General features: G+C 39.4%; 1 long non-coding RNA gene across 1 annotated transcript in view; it reads right to left on the reverse strand.

The window, feature by feature from the left end:
* Positions 1–203: 203 nt before the first annotated feature.
* LOC309628618 overlaps positions 204–18,218 on the reverse strand; it is a 188,571-nt gene continuing 170,556 nt past the window's right edge. The window contains exon 3 of the long non-coding RNA XR_014244588.1: positions 204–1,542. This is a non-coding gene — a long non-coding RNA (uncharacterized lncRNA). The remainder of the gene's footprint in view (positions 1,543–18,218) is intronic.

An 18,218-nucleotide genomic window follows, 5' to 3' on the forward strand; every position in this document is an offset into this window, starting at 1 on the left:
AGTAAAGAGCAGTTTTAAAAATTACTTGACAGGGCTTCCCTGGTGGCACAGTGGTTGAGAATCTGCCTGCTAATGGAGGGGACACGGGTTTGAGCCCTGGTCTGGGAGGATCCCACATGCCGCGGAGCAACTGGGCCCGTGAGCCACAACTACTGAGCCTGCGCATCTGGACCCATTCCCTGCAGACCCAACACAACCAAAAATAAGTAAATAAATAAATTTATTTTTAAAAAAAATTACTTGACATTTACTTCGTGGACCACCTAGTAACATCTTGAGGAAGACCAGTGCTCTGTGGATTCCTGGGTGGGTAAACCTATTTGGAACCCTCCAGGTTATCACATAATGCCCATCCAAGAGCAGCTGCAGCCCTTAGCTCCCTGACAGCCATGTGCATAGCTGAATGGTGACAATGAACCCCTTTTATTGGAAACCCTCCTTTAGGATGGCTTACAGAACAATAATTAATATTATAGCTTTGATTTTTCCTCTAAACCATTATTTTTTCAGTAAAATAAATACTGTCTACAGGTGCTTATTTTTATAATAACCTCTTTTATTTCCGGGTGTTTCTGAGTTTGGCAATTATACATTTCTCTTAGTCACAAAAGTTCGTGACAACTAGGAAAACAGAAGGTACTTTCTGTCTTTAGCCATGCGTCTCCAAGTTCAAGAAATACACCGAGACTTATTTTCTTCTGTAAGAAAAAAAAAATGAAGTGTGCACCTTGAGGTGGTGAGGGCTGAAGGTGTTAGGAAGAAGTTTCCAATGCTGGCGGCATGTTGGGTTGAAGAAGCTTCTAAAAATACTGAGTCTGAGCCTCACGTAAGACCCCCTAGATCAAAATACACAGGCAAGGGGCTTGGAACGTTTATCTCTAAAAAGCTTCCCAGGTGATGATGGTACAGCTGGCTGGCAGATTGACAGACTGTGGTGGGAAGCGGAGATTTGTTAAAGCTTGACGCCTTTGTCCCATGACCTCCTTCAAATTCAGGTTTATGTGGCATTTGAGTCAGATTTACTTAGAGTGTTTTCAATTGTTTTTCTTTTGAGACTATAATGATACTCCAAACAGAATCTTTGAATTTTTCCCTCTCTCTCTTTATGGGTTTCTCTTATCTGACCATGTATTATATACTGATGTCTCCTCAGAGAGTGTTGAGTCATTAGATATTTGGTGAATTACATTTTTCACACTTTATACTCTTTTAGGAATCTAATTGTCTCCTGGTTTCAACGACCACCCACATACAGATAACCTCTTCCCCAAATTTCAGATTTCTGTTTCCAACTCCAGCTGGGCTTCTCTACTTGGATGTTCCACAGTCATGTCAAATGCAATTTGCCGTCCTCTCAACTCCTGTTCTATTCCTCATACTGTGTTTTCTCTCTTTCAGTGGGTGGCACTGCCAAGTCCGAATCATAGGAGCCATTATTTTATTCATCCAGAAATGTCATCTCCTATATTCCAACTTGATGTTTCAAGTCCTCATCATTTTCCCTCCTAAATATTTACTGTGTCTCTCCCCAGGTTCCAGAACCTAGAATTCAAGCAAAGAACAAATATTAGAATACTCTTTTTGAACAATATTTAAACACTCATTTTTTTATAACATTATATACATATATAAAAAAATACCTGCTGAGATAGAAACAACTGATTTACAATTGGACTTGCGAACAACCCGTATGAAAATTGAATACTGACTATACTAGTAATTAACTTCCAAATCAATAAATGTTTTAAATCTTATTGTAAATATTTGAGAAAAATGGTTATAATCAGAGTAGGATGAAGAGGCAGAGAGGCCCTTTAATGGCTATTCTGAAGTGATTTCCAGATTTTTTCAAGAGCTTTAGAAGTTTATGGTTCAGGGACTTCCCTGGTGGTGCAGTGGTTAAGAATCCACCTGCCAATGCAGGGGACACGGGTTCGAGCTCTGGTCTGGGAAAATCCCACATGCCACGGAGCAACTAAGCCCATGTACCACAACTACTGAGCCTGTACTCTAGAGCCCGCGAGCCACAACTACTGAGCCTGCGTACCTAGGGCCCATGTTCCAAAACAAGAGAAGCCACTGCAATAAGAAGCCCACGCACCGCAACAAAGAGTAGGCCCTGCTCGCCGCAACTAAAGCCCGTGCACAGCAACGAAGACCCAATGCAGCCAAAAATAAAATTAATTAATTAATTAATTTTTAAAAATAGAACTTCATTTAAAAAAAAGTTTGTGGTTTGACAAAATATATCATTTCATGAGAAAATTTATTTCTCTCTTCTTTTTCTGTTGTTGTTCTTTTTTTCCAATGTATTTTGTGTTTCCTGGATTAAATGACTGGTTTCTTCGTAGTTGTGATATTTGGACTGAGTTCTAGTTATTGGACGTTAGAACTCACTGAGTGCAGTAGGTCACTAATATTTGCTCATCAAATATTCATTACCTACTGTAATCTGGGGATGGAGAAGGATATGGGCTGCAAAGGGGCTTGATGAAACTTTTCAGCATGATGAAAATATCATACGTACGTCGTGGTGACGGTTCCAGGATTGTATGCATTTGTCAAAACTGTACCTTATTGTATGTAAGTTATACCTTAATAAGCCTGACCTTTTAAGAAGCTCCACGTGCAGTAAAAAGTACCTTGTGGGCGGGCCTCTTAGCTGGGCAGGGCCTGCTGACCAGGAGACGGCAACTGAAGCCCAAGAGTATAGGGCGACTCAAATGCATGGTGATGGGGTGTGGACTGCCGGAGACCACCACACAGGCTGACTGCTCAGGCCTGTGGTCTGAGCTCTGGCAGCTCTGGTACTAGCGCCAAGGCTCCACGGGTGGGGACCGTAGGCATGTGCCAGCTCCAGCGAGGTGGTGGGTGGGCGGCGGACCCAGGCCCCACGGGACCGTGGACGGTGGACGGTTGACAGAGGCTGCCGCTTCGCATGCCACTCGCGCTCCATGGAGCTAGGAATCCACACGTCTGGGCAGCGTCCCTCCTGCTTTTTAGAGATATTTTATAGAAGTACGTTGAAACAGATCAGCCATGTTTGGGTGGGTTTGGGGTTTACAGGTGGGTTGAAATGAGGGACACAGAGAGAGAGACAAACAGAACATAAGAAAAAGATTCTTTGATGGGAACATATTTATATCTGAAAAATCCAAGAAAGTACATGTGAGAATCAGGGCTGCAATCAACTAAAGAAGCACAGAGGTGGCAGAAAAGAAACACTGTGTAGACTGTTCCCAAAGAACGTGACAGTCTGGTCATTTTCCTGCAGAGGGGGAGCAATGCACCGGATACAGAGCACAGTAGGTTTTGCCTATTTAAAGATTCTTGTTGCTGTTGTGTTTTTTGGGGTACACTAACCAGGCGTCTGAAATTAGACAAGGATGCCTGCATTTCTGGGAGGGGATCTATAAAGCAGGATTCTATGTACATATATTTTTAATCCCATTCATATTACATCATTGAAGAGCAATTCTTATGGAAAGACTATAACGAAAATGAATAAATTTATGCTTGATACAACATAACCACTGAAGCAAGACAGGCTTGAAGAGAGTAAAGTAAAATGATGTTTCTTATTCTTTGAAGGGTTTAAGATTGCCAGCAAACTGTAAGAACCTAGGAGAAAGGCATGGAACAGATTCTCCTTCATTTCCCTCAGAAGGAACCAACTTCCAGACACCTTGATCTTGGACTTCCAACCGCTAGGACTGTGAAAGAAAAAAATTATGTTGTTTAAGCCACTCAGTTTAAGGTATTTTGTCCTGGCAGCCCTGCAAACTTACTGGGGCTGTGGAAAAACAGCATAAAGGGTATTTGAGTGAAAAAAAGGGCATTCGAGTAAAAAAATAGAGTAAAGGGCATTAGGAATCCTTAACAAGGGCCTACCCCACACCAGTCATTTTTTCTATAGAGACTCCAAGAGGTAGCAAATTCTTTTTTTGACCATCCACACCTCCTGCTAGGAAACACTGAGTTTCGTCCCTCCCTCCAGCTCCCAGCACTTTGTAGACATCTTCATCACTGTTCCCATAAAATTATCCTGAATGATTTCCTTCTGTCTCCACTTATCCCACCAGACTGGGGGCATCTCAAGAGCAAGGACTCTCTCATTCTCCTTCATGTTCCTTAATTTCTAGCACACATTCTGGCACATGCTAAGTGCTCAATACACACTCCTTAGATAAATGAATGGAGAATGTGCATCATTCAATGAGAATTTAAGGTATGCAAGCTGCCCATGGTCTTATAACTAATAAAATTCGATATGGATTAAATCTAGTTTGTCATGAAAAGGGTCTGCGCCGCCTTTCTTTGGTGGGCGCAGCAGCTCACCTGGAACAGACTTCCCAGGCAGTGCAGACTGGCTGTGGAGACACAGACCCTGAGCCTTTTACCGCTGTGTGAGGCTTGGGCCTATTGCCCAATCTGAAGACCAGAGATGGTAACAGCACTGCCTACCTCACAGGGCTGTTGGGAGAGTTCAACAGGCTAACACACATAAGAAATGCTTCTAATTGTGCCTGGCAGAGAGTTTGCGCTCAGAGAGTGCCAACCATTATTACCAGAGTGAAGACTCGCTTGGGAAGACTTCTGAAGTCATTCAATAATTTCTTGAATGTCTACTATGTGTCTGGGTCACTGTGAATAAAATGAGGGTACAGATTTGTTCTCACTGCTCATTGACCTGACAGCCTAATGCGGAAGGCAGAGGGTAATCAAATGATCACAAAATAAATAAACAGTTCAATTGTGACCATTGCTATGAAGTAAAGAGGCTAGAACTTTGAGACCAACAATGGAGGATTTAATTGGCTGGCAGGGTCAGGGATAAGGAACTGAGATCTGAGGTGTTTGTGGAAGTTGGCTAGTGAAGAAGTGAAGAACACTATTCCAGACAGAAAAGAGCGGACGTCCAAAGGTCCTGAGGCAGTAAGGGCTTTTCGGGTTTGAGGAAGAGAAAGGAGACCAGTATGGCTGGGGTGCAGAAAGTGAGAGGAGCAACAAACTTATGGTTACCACAGGGGAAAGGTCGGGGGAGGGGTAAACTGGGAGTCTGGGATGAATATATACACACTACTGTATATAAAATGGACAATCAACAAGGACCTACTGTAGAGCACAGGGAACTCTACTCAATATTCTGTAATAACTTATATGGGAAAAGAATCTGAAAAAGAATGGATATATGTATATGTATAACTGAATCACTTTGCTGTACACCTGAAACTAACACAACATTGTAAACTAACTATACTCCAATAAAAATTAAAATTAAATTTTAAAAAAATTAGGTTGTATAAAAACACAGCAGCCAGCTCCCATAGAACTTTATCAAGTTGATCAAAAATGGTCAACCCTGAAGAATATTAAGCTTATTGGACTTCAAAAATAGAGAATCTTTTGGGTATCCAGGCAAAACAGATCAGTTAACTTACAAAGGAAAAAAAATCAGGATGCTCTCAGACTTCTTGACAACAAAATTACATGTGACAAGGTAATGCAGCAATAACTACAAAATTCTTAAAGAAAGAAAACATGACCCAAAGATTTCCTACATAGCCAAGTTGTATTTAACGTATAAAGAAAAGAGGTAAACTGTTTCGAACATACAAAAATTCAGGAAACACATTCTTCAAGGAGAAGTTCTTTAAGATCTTGAAGAATTCATACCTCACAAATTACAGCCAATCTAAAGATAACTAGGAACACAGAAGCAAAAAGAGTGGTCAATATCTTTAAAATATCTTCATGCCACAGACAAGAAAGAACTTTCATCTGGGAAACCAAATGCTGATTTCCCATTCTTGCAACTATCCCCAGTGTCTCCAAGTGATTCTATTCAAACCACTTACTTGGCTTGGAGCTCCTAAAATGGGAGGATGTGAATAAGAAACTGTTGGCAGCCAACTGTTAAGACTGGGGCCAAACTACAGAGGGAAGCAGAGCCAAGAAGCGGATAGCTTCACATCAGGAGGGAGCCCTGTTCACAATGTTGGAACACCCGGTTTCGCTTTCAATCACTTATTTCTATGTGCTGATCACTCTCCTAAACACCAGGGATACAGCAGTGAACCAAAAAGATAATGTCACTGGTCTCATGAAGCTCATCCTCTATTGAGGGAGTGGGGCAGAAATCAACGTGTATACAAATCTGTGTGTGTGCACGCATGTACGTACGCATTATAATATCAGGTGGTGGTAAAGGTAATGGAGAAAAATAAAGTGTGCATGCACGCGTGTGTGTGTGTGTGTGTGTGTGTGTGTGTGTGTGTCTCGGGGGTTATTAAAGAATGACTGAGATAGAGGCATGCTCTTTTCATAGGATGATCAGGAGAAGCATCTGATGGATTGGATACCTGAAGGAAATGATAGCCCAAGCCACAAGTATATTGAAGGAAATGCACTGAAACCAAGAGAACAACAGCAACGAGGAGAAGTGTGTTTGATATTTTCAAGGGATGGCAAGGAGCAGCATGACTGTGAGAGCGGGTGCCCAGAGAGGAAGGAGAGGTTGGAGGAAACGAAGAGAACCAAAGGACTCAGAGCCCTGTAAGTCACTGTAGAACCAAATTGCTCAATTTACATTCCCACCAACAGTGCAGCCGCATAGCACAGGGAGCTCAGCTCTGTGCTTTGTGTCCACCTAGAGGGGTGGGATAGGGAGGATGGGAGGGAGACGCAAGAGGGAGGAGATATGGGGATATATGTATACGTACAGCTGATTCACTTTGTTACGCAGCAGAAACTAACACACCATTGTAAAGCAATTATACTCCAATAAAGATGTTAAAAAAAAAAAAAAGCCCAAATTGCTCTCTAAGAAAGGTGAAAAGCTATTTGGAGAATTGTAAGCAGAGAACTAAAATGTTCTGGCATTTTTTCCAGTCTATCTATCATAATGTGAATCTATCTATCATAAAGTATGAAAAGGCATGCAGTGAAAAGTTTTCTTCCTACTCCTATGACTATGATCTCACAGCCTCCCGTTGTGCCTACTACCCCAAGAAACCACTGCTAATAGTTTCTTGTGAATTTTGCCAGCGCTCCTTTTTTATTTTTACTTTTTAAAAGTTTTTTTAAATTGAAGTATAGTTGATGTACACTATTATATAAGTTATGGGTGTACAATATAGTGATTCACAATTTTAAACGTTATACTCCATTTATAGTTATTATAAAATATTGGCTCTAGGCCCCGTGTTGTACAATATATCTTTGCAGCTTATTTTATACATAGTAGTTTGTACTTCTTAATCCCCTACTCTTATCTTGCTTCTCCCTTCTTCTCTCTCCCCACTGGTGACCACTAGTTTGCTCTCTCTATCTGTGAGTCTGCTTCTTTTTTGTTATATGCACTAGTTTGTTGTATTTTTCAGATTCCACATATCAGTGATATTATACAGTATTTGTCTTTCTCTGTCTGACTTATTTCACTTAGCATAATACCCTCCAAGTCCATCCATGTTGTTGCATATTGCAAATGGCAAAATTTCATTTGTTTGTTTAGCAATTGTACATAATGCTGCTATGAATTTTAGGGTGCATGCATCTTTTTGAATTAGTGTTTTGTTTCTTTCGGATATCTACCCAGGAGTGGAATTGCTAGGTCATATGGTGGTTCTGTTTTTAGTTTTTTGAGATTGCCAGAGCTTCTTTATGCATATGTGAGTATATACAAAACTTAATTTTTTATCCTTCTTTTTTACACTAATGGTAGCATCCTAGGCAAGACTATTCTGCCCCATGCTTTTTTATTGAAAAAATATATCTTGTTATATAAATAACTTGAAAATCTCCTTATCCACACACAGACAGTTAGAGGTGAATTCTCCAGGAATGGATGGATCTAACTTATTTACTGGTGCCCTATTGATGGGCACTATTATGAGGTAGGTATAATTCTGATTCTCATTTTACAAATGAAGAAACTGAAGGATAGAAAAGTCCAAAAATGTGTTCAAAAATGTGTTCAAAAATGTGTTCCTACCCAATACTCCACAGGGACTCTTTAATCCGATTTTAGACTTTTGCCAATATAAAAGGTGAAAGTAGAATATTTCCCCCCATGCATAAGCATTTGATTGATCTGTCATCAGTATAGGGTCAGAGAGAGGTTTTTTTGAGATAGTATGGGGAAACCTGCATGCTTATGTGCTATCGGGAATGATCAAGGGGAGCAGGGAATTTTTAAATTAGGAGACAGGTGAGGATTGCTGGAGTGGAGGCTTGAGCAGGTTAGAGCAGGTGGATCTTAGTGCACCTTAGACAGGATTACAGAAAGTTCATCTATAGTGGCATATAGAACAGAAGAATACATGGGCACACATGCTACAACGTGGGCTGGTGGGATGCTGGAAATCTGTGCCTGCTATCTTCTGAGTGCTTCATTTTTTCTTAGTGAATTAGCAAAGCAGGTCTTCAGCTGAGAATGTGGATCAAGGAGAGGAAGACATGAAGCAGTAGTTAGCAGAGAGAGAAAGAATGAAAGAACTAGAGAAACATAGAATGATTGGGAGGCAGCATTAGTAGGCCCCTTGAAATTCATGGTCATGATGATGAAGCAAGAGCAACCAATGTGGTGTTTCTCTGGCCACGTTTAGTTGAACAGATCCAGGGGTGGAGTAGGCAGAAAGGTGGATTTAACCAGAGTTGGGGTTTCAATAGCAAGTTCATCCAGGTGAGAGCGGGCAATACCAATATCAGAGACACCAGACTTTAAACTGAAAACTATTACTAGAGATAGAGGTGGACATTTTATAATAATAAAAAGACCAGCTTACCAAGAGATGCAACAAGTTTAAATTTGTATGGACCTAGAAACTTAACCTGAAAAATACAAATTTTAAAATGACAGAACTTAGAAATGAATGAATTCATTTTCTTAGTAGGAGATTTTAACACAATTCTCTCAGTAACCCATAGAAGAAATAGACAACAGCAAGAAAAAAGGATTTAGAATATTTGAATAGCATGCATAACAAACTTGGCCGAAGTGAATATATATAAAACACTGTACCCAATAACTCTAGAAGAGAGGATCTTATCAAATGCACATGGATGATTTATCAAAATCAACCAAATTTGGGACATAAAGCAATTCTCAACAAATTTCAAAGGATTGAAATCAGAATACTATTTCTGATCATGGTAGATATTAACTAGATAGAAAAACAAAAAGAAAACTTTAAAATACCCATATGTTTGAAAATTAAGCAATTTATTCCTAAATAATCCATCAGTCAAAGAAAAAAGTCATAATAAAAATCAGAAAAAAAATGTTAGCTGCAAAATAATGAAAATACTGTTTATCAAAACTTATGAGATACAGCTAAAGCTGTGCTTGGAGAGAAATATATAGCCTTAAATACATATGGTAGAAAACGAGAAAGGCTAAAAATTAATGATCTAATTATTTACTCAAGGAGGTGGAAAATGAACACAAATTGAATCTAAAGAAAATAGAAGGGGGACTTCCCTGGTGGCGCAGTGGTTAAGAATCCACCTGCCAACTCAGGGGACACGGGTTCGAGCCCTGGTCCAGGAAGATCCCACATGCCACGGAGAAGCCACCGCGATGAGAAGCCCACGCACCGCAACGAAGAGTAGCCCCCGCTCGCCGCAACTAGAGAAAACCCACGTTCAGCAACGAAGACCCAATGCAGCCAAAAATAAATATATATATATATATATATATATATAAATTAAAAGAAAAGAAAATGGAAGGAAATAATAAAGATAAGAACATCAATCAACGAGCTAGAAAGCAAATATAAGGTACAACTGACCAGCAACCAAAAATTTGTTCCTTATAGTAAATTACAAGGTTGACTTTTTGTCTAGAAAATTCTCTTCAACCTTATAAATATCTAGAATGCCAAATATGTTAATTCTTTAATTCAAAACATGAATAATACAGGTTTAATTATCTTTACAACTTGTATACTTAATATTAAATTTTCCAAGTTTAAAATATGGATACTCACTAGGAAAATAATTATGCCACTCCCAATAATTTTGAGTGTTTTTTCCTAGGAAAATATTGTTAGGCTTCTTTCTCAGCAAGCGGATTTGTAGTCTGTTTGTTTTTAAAGTACCAGTGGTATCGATCAGTGTGCCACTAGGTCCTTGTTTGAGACACTGATGGGACACAGTGAACCATTTTATAGTTGCTATATCAATGACTCCAAACATAAAGGAAAAGTTGGGTACATACCTATTTTCTCAGATTTGAATTATTTTATTCCCAATTTTCAAATAAAGTTAGTTTGTAATCCTTATTCAGCAGGTACACACTTAATTGCAGTTTGTAATTCATTGGCTCTTAAAATATGTAAATGTCTTCTTATCCACTGGCTAAAAATCATTAACAGAATTCATTATTCTCTCCTTTTTCCTGACTTTTTGGAGCATACAACTCTTAATAATATTAGAACGTCTGATTGGATTCTTCAGATCTCAAGGCTGTGTCTGAACCTATTCACGGCATAACTGCTACTAGTAGTTGGTTCAATGTGAGGACTTGGATGGAATTCATGTGTGCAACTGGTGTATCACATAACTGTATTTTATTCTCTTTGTGACATGCCATATTTCCGGCATGTCACGACCCTTACTTTTTTAGTTCTAACTCCTCCAGGACAACAAACACCAAAAAGAAAGAAACCATTGGGTGGCCACTCGAGTACTGACCTCAGAACTGGTCCCAGAAGTTGGGTGTCCACACCATGAAAAATAAACACACCCCATCATTGTTGACACTAATTGTGTCCTTCACTTGTGTCTTCTCAGAAGAAAAGCCAAGAATGAAATTGCCATGAAGGACAAGTTCCTTCCCATCACTGGGGGTGGCCTCTTTACTACAGGGTTGAAGCCCAGCGCTCGCTTGCTGCGGGCTCAGTGCATATGGCCAGTGCCTGTGCTATTCATAGCACGTGAAGAAGGAAGGCGACACCATCTCCTGGGACAGCTAGCTTCCATGGCTCAGCAGCAAATCTTTTTGCAAAAGTTAAGAGAAAGTATAATAGGCAAAAAACAGGTGAGAGGAGACTTAATGACATTACTCAGAACTTTCCTTTATGATACATAATTATCTATGATATGTCATCACTTAACGTAGTTTTATGTATTACCAGATCTGTAAGTGATTCACTTTTTGAACACTTACAGAGTTGGACTATTGAGAGGAAAATGTGGTACTGGTCAGTCACCAGCAGGGTAAGTCTGAGTTAGCAGGCCCATTTCACTCTCACACATTCTCTTACATCAGCTCCATTAGTAACCAGGTTGGTACTTAGACTTCCATATACTATGTCTGGCCGCATGGCTTGCCTCCTGAGCAGTCGCACAGGACCCCACGCTTAGAAGGTCCCTGTGCTTAGAAGGTCCCTGTGCTTAGAGGTCCCTGGACTTGGTTTAATGCTCTGTTGTCCCTGTCTTGAATTCTTAATGATTATTAAACAAATAGGTTCATATTTTCATTTTGCACTGAGCCCTCAAATGAGGAAGGCCGTCTTCCATATACCATCCATTAACTTTTATTTCTTAACTTGTTCTGCTTAGGTGGAGAAGAGGAATGCTATTTACTTGAATAGCTACTCAAAATCCCAATACATCAAATCGTATAAATAATCATATAATTATTTAACAATTAAAGGCACAATTTAGGGAATTGCAGAATTATACCATGCAATATAGAAACCCAATATATCAAATTGAAGTATCAGAAAACACGGTAAATGTGGTAAAAATATGATTACAGTTAAAGACTTCAATATACTTCTCTGGAATAGGATGGTTATTATAGCCAAAAAACATTAAACAAACACATGGAGAAATTAAGTATCCCTCCAGTAGAGATTTACATTTCTCTCTTTGTCTATGGAACATTTACAAAAATCAACTGTGTGCTTACTCACAAAGAAAAGTTTAAAACCTAAAGACTTAGGGATTTTATAGCTTACATTTGATTAGCATAATCTAAAAGCAGAAATAAATAATGAAAGAAGCTCTCACCAAAATCTTAATTATGTGAATATGAAGAATCATAATCCTGGGGAATTCTTGGACCAAACAGAAAATCAAACTAGAAACTACATCAAGAAAGCAATGAAGAGGAATTCCCTTCTTCTGAAAACCAGTGGGACACAGAGGAAAATTTGTAACTGTGATTGACTTCATTTTTAAAGAAGAAAAACCAAAAGAAAAAAAAAGGAGCAAAGTACTCATGTTAAGAAATTAGAAAAAGAAGCACAACATATCCAAAGTTATCAGGCAGATGGAATTTTTAAAATAAAAAGATGAAACTAATAAAGCAGAATAAAATACTAAAAAGGAACAAGTACACATGCAATGTTTTTTAAAAACCAATGAGATAGCTAGCTCATTGGTTTTTTAAAAACCAATGAGATGTGCCCAAGTGAGCATAATTTAGAAAGGGTGAGGGGAAAAAAATATACCACATTAAGAATGAGAAATCATTCATAGCCACAGATACAGGAAAGATTAAGTTGTCCATAGCAACAAAATTGAAAATCTATAGAAAATCAACTGTTTACTAGCTAAATATAAATTACCCAAATTTACCCAAGGATAAATATAAAACTCAAAAGTATCAATTACCTGAGAGATATTAGAAGGGCATTTAAATATCCTCCACTGAAAAAGGCAGCAAGACCAGAAAGGTTCAAAGCTGAATTTTATTCATTGTTGAGTAAAATACATAAGATGGGTGGTTATACAGGTACTCATTTTATGATAATTTTTATAAAAGAAAAATGTTAAAAACTTATGTGTATTGTATAGTAGATAAATGTCTGTATAGGGTTCTATGAGCATGGTGAGGAAGTGTAAGGATACACACTAAGTTGTTATGAATGAGAGCATGGTATATGCAGGAGCGGGGAGAAGGTTGAGTGCGACAGAAGGGGAAAATGAGAACCAAAAAGGTGAAAAACAAGACTGAGCTTAAAATAACCAGCATTTATAATACAAGCTGCATCATGTATTCATATAAAATTATTCCCATGTATAAATTTTTTTTTTTTTTCAATAGAGGACCAGAGCCTACTGCCAACATACAGGTCTCCCAAGAAAAATTCCAACTGAAGGCAGAACATGGCATTAAGTCCACCTGGGAACAATTCCACCTCCTGGTCCCAGCCCCAGCCTTGCTTCTATCTCATTTTGTTTTTCAGTTTTTTAGTTCCAGCATAAGCTGGTTTGAATTTCCACACGTGGGCAGGAGATGGGAGCATGTTCAGGAAGGTGGAAATAGTATGAATGCAGAAAAGTCATGAAGTGCTTAATGGTGTCAAGTTTCCTTCTGTGGTGATGAAACTGTTTTGGAACTACATAAAGGTGATGTTTGCACAATATTGTGAATACATGAAATGCTATTGAATTATAAAATTTTAATGGTTAGTATTATGTATAGTAAACTTCAATTTTAAAAAAAGGCATAAAGAATGTTACGGACAAATATATTCTGCATGCTATTTCCAAGCTTAACTCAAGAGTCACAGCCACTTGGAAGCTTACTCTAAACATGTGTAGACAGGTGTGAGATCATCTACTTTAATTATATTCTTAGGTTACCTTTGAAATCCAGTTTTTGAATCTTCCAAAGATATGGCTTACCCTCCCTGGCACAAACTGTAGTCTAGTGACTAAAAGAGATGCAGTCATGTCTGTAATGTTTATGTATTCAGCTGGTAGGTCCTCAATATTCCAGGACACCGTGTCCTTCTGGTATATAAAGTCCTCACCCATCATTTTCTGAAAATCTAAGCTGTAACACATTGCCTTAAACCCAGAAGCAGCTCTCCTAGCCCTTGAGTCTCCTAGCTCAAGACTTATGTCCTGGCACTCCTGGTGATCACATACCCAGAAAGACCTATGGGAGTAAGTACAGACTTCAGAGGTGTGTGTGTGTGTGTGTGTGTGTGTGTGTGTGTGTGTGTGTGTGTCAGAAAAAGAGCTCATGTTCACATCCAAAGAGGTTTCCTCAAAAATGACCACATTCTTACTATACTAGGGAATAAACTACCTACAGCAACTGTAGAAATGTATGCTCCGAATCGACATCTTCCAGCTATACAGACTCCTCAGATAACTTATATCAGACTAGCACCCACACTTTAATTTACAAGCTCTTTCCCACCCACTAGATGAAAATTCAAAGTACTTAGCTCACCATTCTTAAACCAAGAGTCGAAGAAAAAGTACAATTTCCTCTCAGAATAGAACCTTCGGTGGTCCTCACCCCCAAGACGAGCACATACTGTGCCCTCCCACGGCGGGTAGAACCTTCGGTGGTCCTCACCCCCAAGACCAGCACATACTATGTCCTCCCACCGCGGGTAGAACCTTCGGTGGTCCTCACCCCCAAGACCAGCACATACTATGTCCTCCCACTGCGGGTAGAACCTTCGGTGGTCCTCACCCCCACGACCAGCACATACTGTGCCCTCCCACCGCGGATACTACCTTCGGTGGTACTCACCCCCAAGACGAGCGCATACGGTGCCCTCCCACCGCGGATAGAACCTTCGGTGGTACTCACCCCCAAAAGGAGGGCATATTGTTCCCTCCCACCACGGCATTAACTTAAAATAAATCTGTCTACTCCCACACAAGCTCTACAATAGCCATCGTAACACCTGCTAACTCCCACTCTACTCCATTGTCTCAAACACAGATGATTTCCCTGGAAAATTATTTGTTACACATCAACTTACCACAGTAACTCTTTCAGCAAGAAAAAGTAACTTGTGTAAGTTAGTTATAAGGGGAAGTCTACTGCAAATGGAAAACTAAATACCATTTATTGATCTAATATCTCCTCTCCAGGTCCCTGAACTTTCCTCTTTTTCCTAATGTTTTTGTCCCTTTCAACTTCCTAACACAGTTTTGATTTCATTCGTTTAAATTCTTTCTTTCCATACTTGTAACGTCGTTGCTTCCATTTACTTTCACCACATTCATCCTACCTCCTGCCAGTCCTACATCCGGTTTTACTGCCTGGCTTCTCCATTCCTATATCTGGGTTATAAGTGCTTCTGAAAAAGTAACACAAAATCATAGACTGGTGTCATTACCACTCTTGAGTATATGTTAGGCACATTTCCAAGGTTGGAATTGGAGTTGGGTTCTTGGCAAACAAGGTACATACAAGCTGACATTAAGGAAGATCAGAAGCCAAGAATCATGCAGAACAGACAGGATAGGAGAGATGGCATGGAAAGAGAGATATAGACCAAGTTAGAGAGAAGAGAGGCTGCCTCTGACATTCCAGTTTTGCCGTATTGCTCTACAGCTCCCCCTTTTTGAGGTACCTTGAGAGAATTTGTTCTTGAAAACACATGATGCTTCACAAAATACAGACCTACTTTTTCCAGACACTTTGGTTTCTACACCTGCCACTCGGATCATGCCCAAGTTCACCCTGCTAGACAATATGGTTTCCATTGACCACTACCTTCTCATCTAACTTATGCATTTGCATTGTAATGTAAATTTTCTACTTAGTATTTTCTCACCAGACAGCAAGTTCCAGATTGTACACTTCATGTCTTTTTTTTTTTTTTGACTAAAAGGTAAGCTTTTTATTTTTAAACAAAGATTTGCACCCCTAACCCCACCCATGAAAAAACCAAACGTTTTGTGTTGCTCTTCTTCACAATTGCACATCCTGAATTTCCCTTGAATATTCCTATGAAAGGGGGACTTTTTCGCCTTCCTCATCGAAGTTTTAGCTGCAGAATAAATTGTTGATTTGGATGCTGTCATTCCCGTTGACCTCCTCCCCTTGTTTTTATTTATTTATTTTTTGATGTATTTATTTATTTATTTATAACACCTTTATTGGAGCATAATTGCTTTACAATGCCATGTTAATTTCTGCTGTATAACAAACTGAATCAGCTATACGTATACAGATATCCCCATATCCCCTCCCTCTTGCGTCTCCCTCCCACCCTCCCTATCCCATCCTGCTAGGTGGTCAAAAAGCACCAAGCTGATCTCCCTGTGCTATGCAGCTGCTTCCCACAAGCTATCTATTTTAAATTTGGTAGTGTATATAAGTCCATGCCACTCTCTCACTTCGTCAGAGCTTACACGTCCCCCTCACTGTGTCCTCAAGTCCATTCTCTACTTCTGCGTCTTTATTCCTGTCCTGTCCCTAGGTTCTTGAGAATAATTTTTTTTTTTTTAGATTCCATATATATGTGTTAGCATACAGTATTTGTTTTTCTCTTTCTGACTTACTTCACTCTGTATGACAGGCTCTAGGTCCATCCACCTCACTACAAATAGCTCAATTTCATTTCTTCTTATGGCTGAGTAATATTCCATTGTATATATGTGCCACATCTTTATCCATTCACCTGTCGATGGACACTTAGGTTGTTTCCATGTCCTGGCTATTGTAAATAGTGCTGCAATGAACACTGTGGTACATGACTCTTTTTGAATTATGGTTTTCTCAGGGTATATGCCCAGGAGTGGGATTGCTAGGTCATATGGTAGTTCGATTTTTAGTTTTTTCAGGAAGCTCCATACTGTTCTCTATAGTGGCTGTATCAATTTACATTCCCACCAACAGTGCAAGAGGGTTCCCTTTTCTCCACACCCTTTCCAGCATTTACTGATTGTAGATTTTTTGATGATGGCCATTCTGACCCGAGTAAGGTGATACCTCATTGTAGTTTTGATTTGCATTTCTCTAATGATTAGTGATGTTGAGCAACCTTTCATGTGCTTGTTGGCAATTGGTATATCTTCTTTGGAGAAATGTCTATTTAGGTCTTCTGCCCATTTTTGGATTGGGTTGTTTGTTTTCTTGATATTGAGCTGCATGGGCTGCTTCTATATTTTGGAGATTAATCCTTTGCCAGTTGCTTCGTTTGCAAATATTTTCTCCCATTCTGAGGGTTGTCTTTTGGTCTTGTTTATGGTTTCCTTTGTTGTGCAAAAGCTTTTAAGTTTCATTAGGTCCCATTTGTTTATTTTGGTTTTTATTTCCATTTCTCTAGGAGGTGGGTCAAAAAGGATCTTGCTGTGATTTATGTCAGAGAGTGTTCTGCCTATGTTTTCCTATAAGAGTTTTATAGTGTCTGGCCTTACATATAGGTCTTTAATCCATTTTGAGTTTACTTTTGTGTATGGTGTTAGGGAGTGTTCTAATTTCATTCTTTTACATGTAGCTATCCAGTTTTCCCAGCACCACTTATTGAAGAGGCTGTCTTTTCTCCATTGTATATTCTTGCCTCCTTTGTTAAAGATAAGGTGACCATATGTGTGTGGGTTTATCTCTGGGCTTTCTAACCCATTCCATTGATCTATAATTCTGTTTTTATGTCAGTACCATACTGTCTTGATTACTATAGCTTTGTAGTATAGTCTGAAGTCAGGGAGCCTGATTGGTCCAGCTCTGTTTTTCTTTCTCAAGATTGCTTTGTCTACTTGGGACCTTTTGTGTTTCCATACAAATTGTGAAATTTTTTGTTCTAGTTCTGTGAAAAATGCCATTGGTAGTTTGATAGGGATTGCATTGAATCTGTAGATTGCTTTGGGTAGTATAGTCATTTTCACAATGTTGATATTTCCAATCCAAGAACATGGTATATCTCTCCATCTGTTTGTATCATCTTTAATTTCTTTCATCAGTGTCCTATAGTTTTCTGCATACAGGTCTTTTGTCTCCTTAGGTAGGTTTAGTCCTAGGTATTTTATTCTTTTTGTTGCAATGTTAAATGGGAGTGTTTCCTTAATTTCTCTTTCACATTTTTCATCATTATTGTATAGGAATGCAAGAGATTTCTGTGCAGTAATTTTTTTTAATTAATTAATTAATTTATTTATTTATTTATGGCTGTGTTGGGTCTTCATTTCTGTGTGAGGGCTTTCTCTAGTTGCGGCAAGTGGGGGGCCACTCTTCATCGCGGTGTGCGCGCCTCTCACTATCACAGCCTCTCTTGTTGCAGAGAACAGGCTCCAGATGCGCAGGCTCAGTATTTGTGGCTCACGGGCCCAGTCGCTCCACGGCATGCGGGATCCTCCCAGACCAGGGCTCGAACCCGTGTCCCCTGCATTGGCAGGCAGACTCTCAACCACTGCGCCACCAGGGAAGCCCAGTGTGCAGTAATTTTGTATCCTGCTACTTTATCAAATTCATTGATTAGCTCTAGTAGTTTTCTGGTAGCATCTTTAGG

Source organism: Balaenoptera borealis (genome assembly GCF_965194805.1).
Source record: "Balaenoptera borealis genome assembly, chromosome: 4".
In the NCBI taxonomy this organism is placed as follows: Eukaryota; Metazoa; Chordata; class Mammalia; order Artiodactyla; family Balaenopteridae; genus Balaenoptera; species Balaenoptera borealis.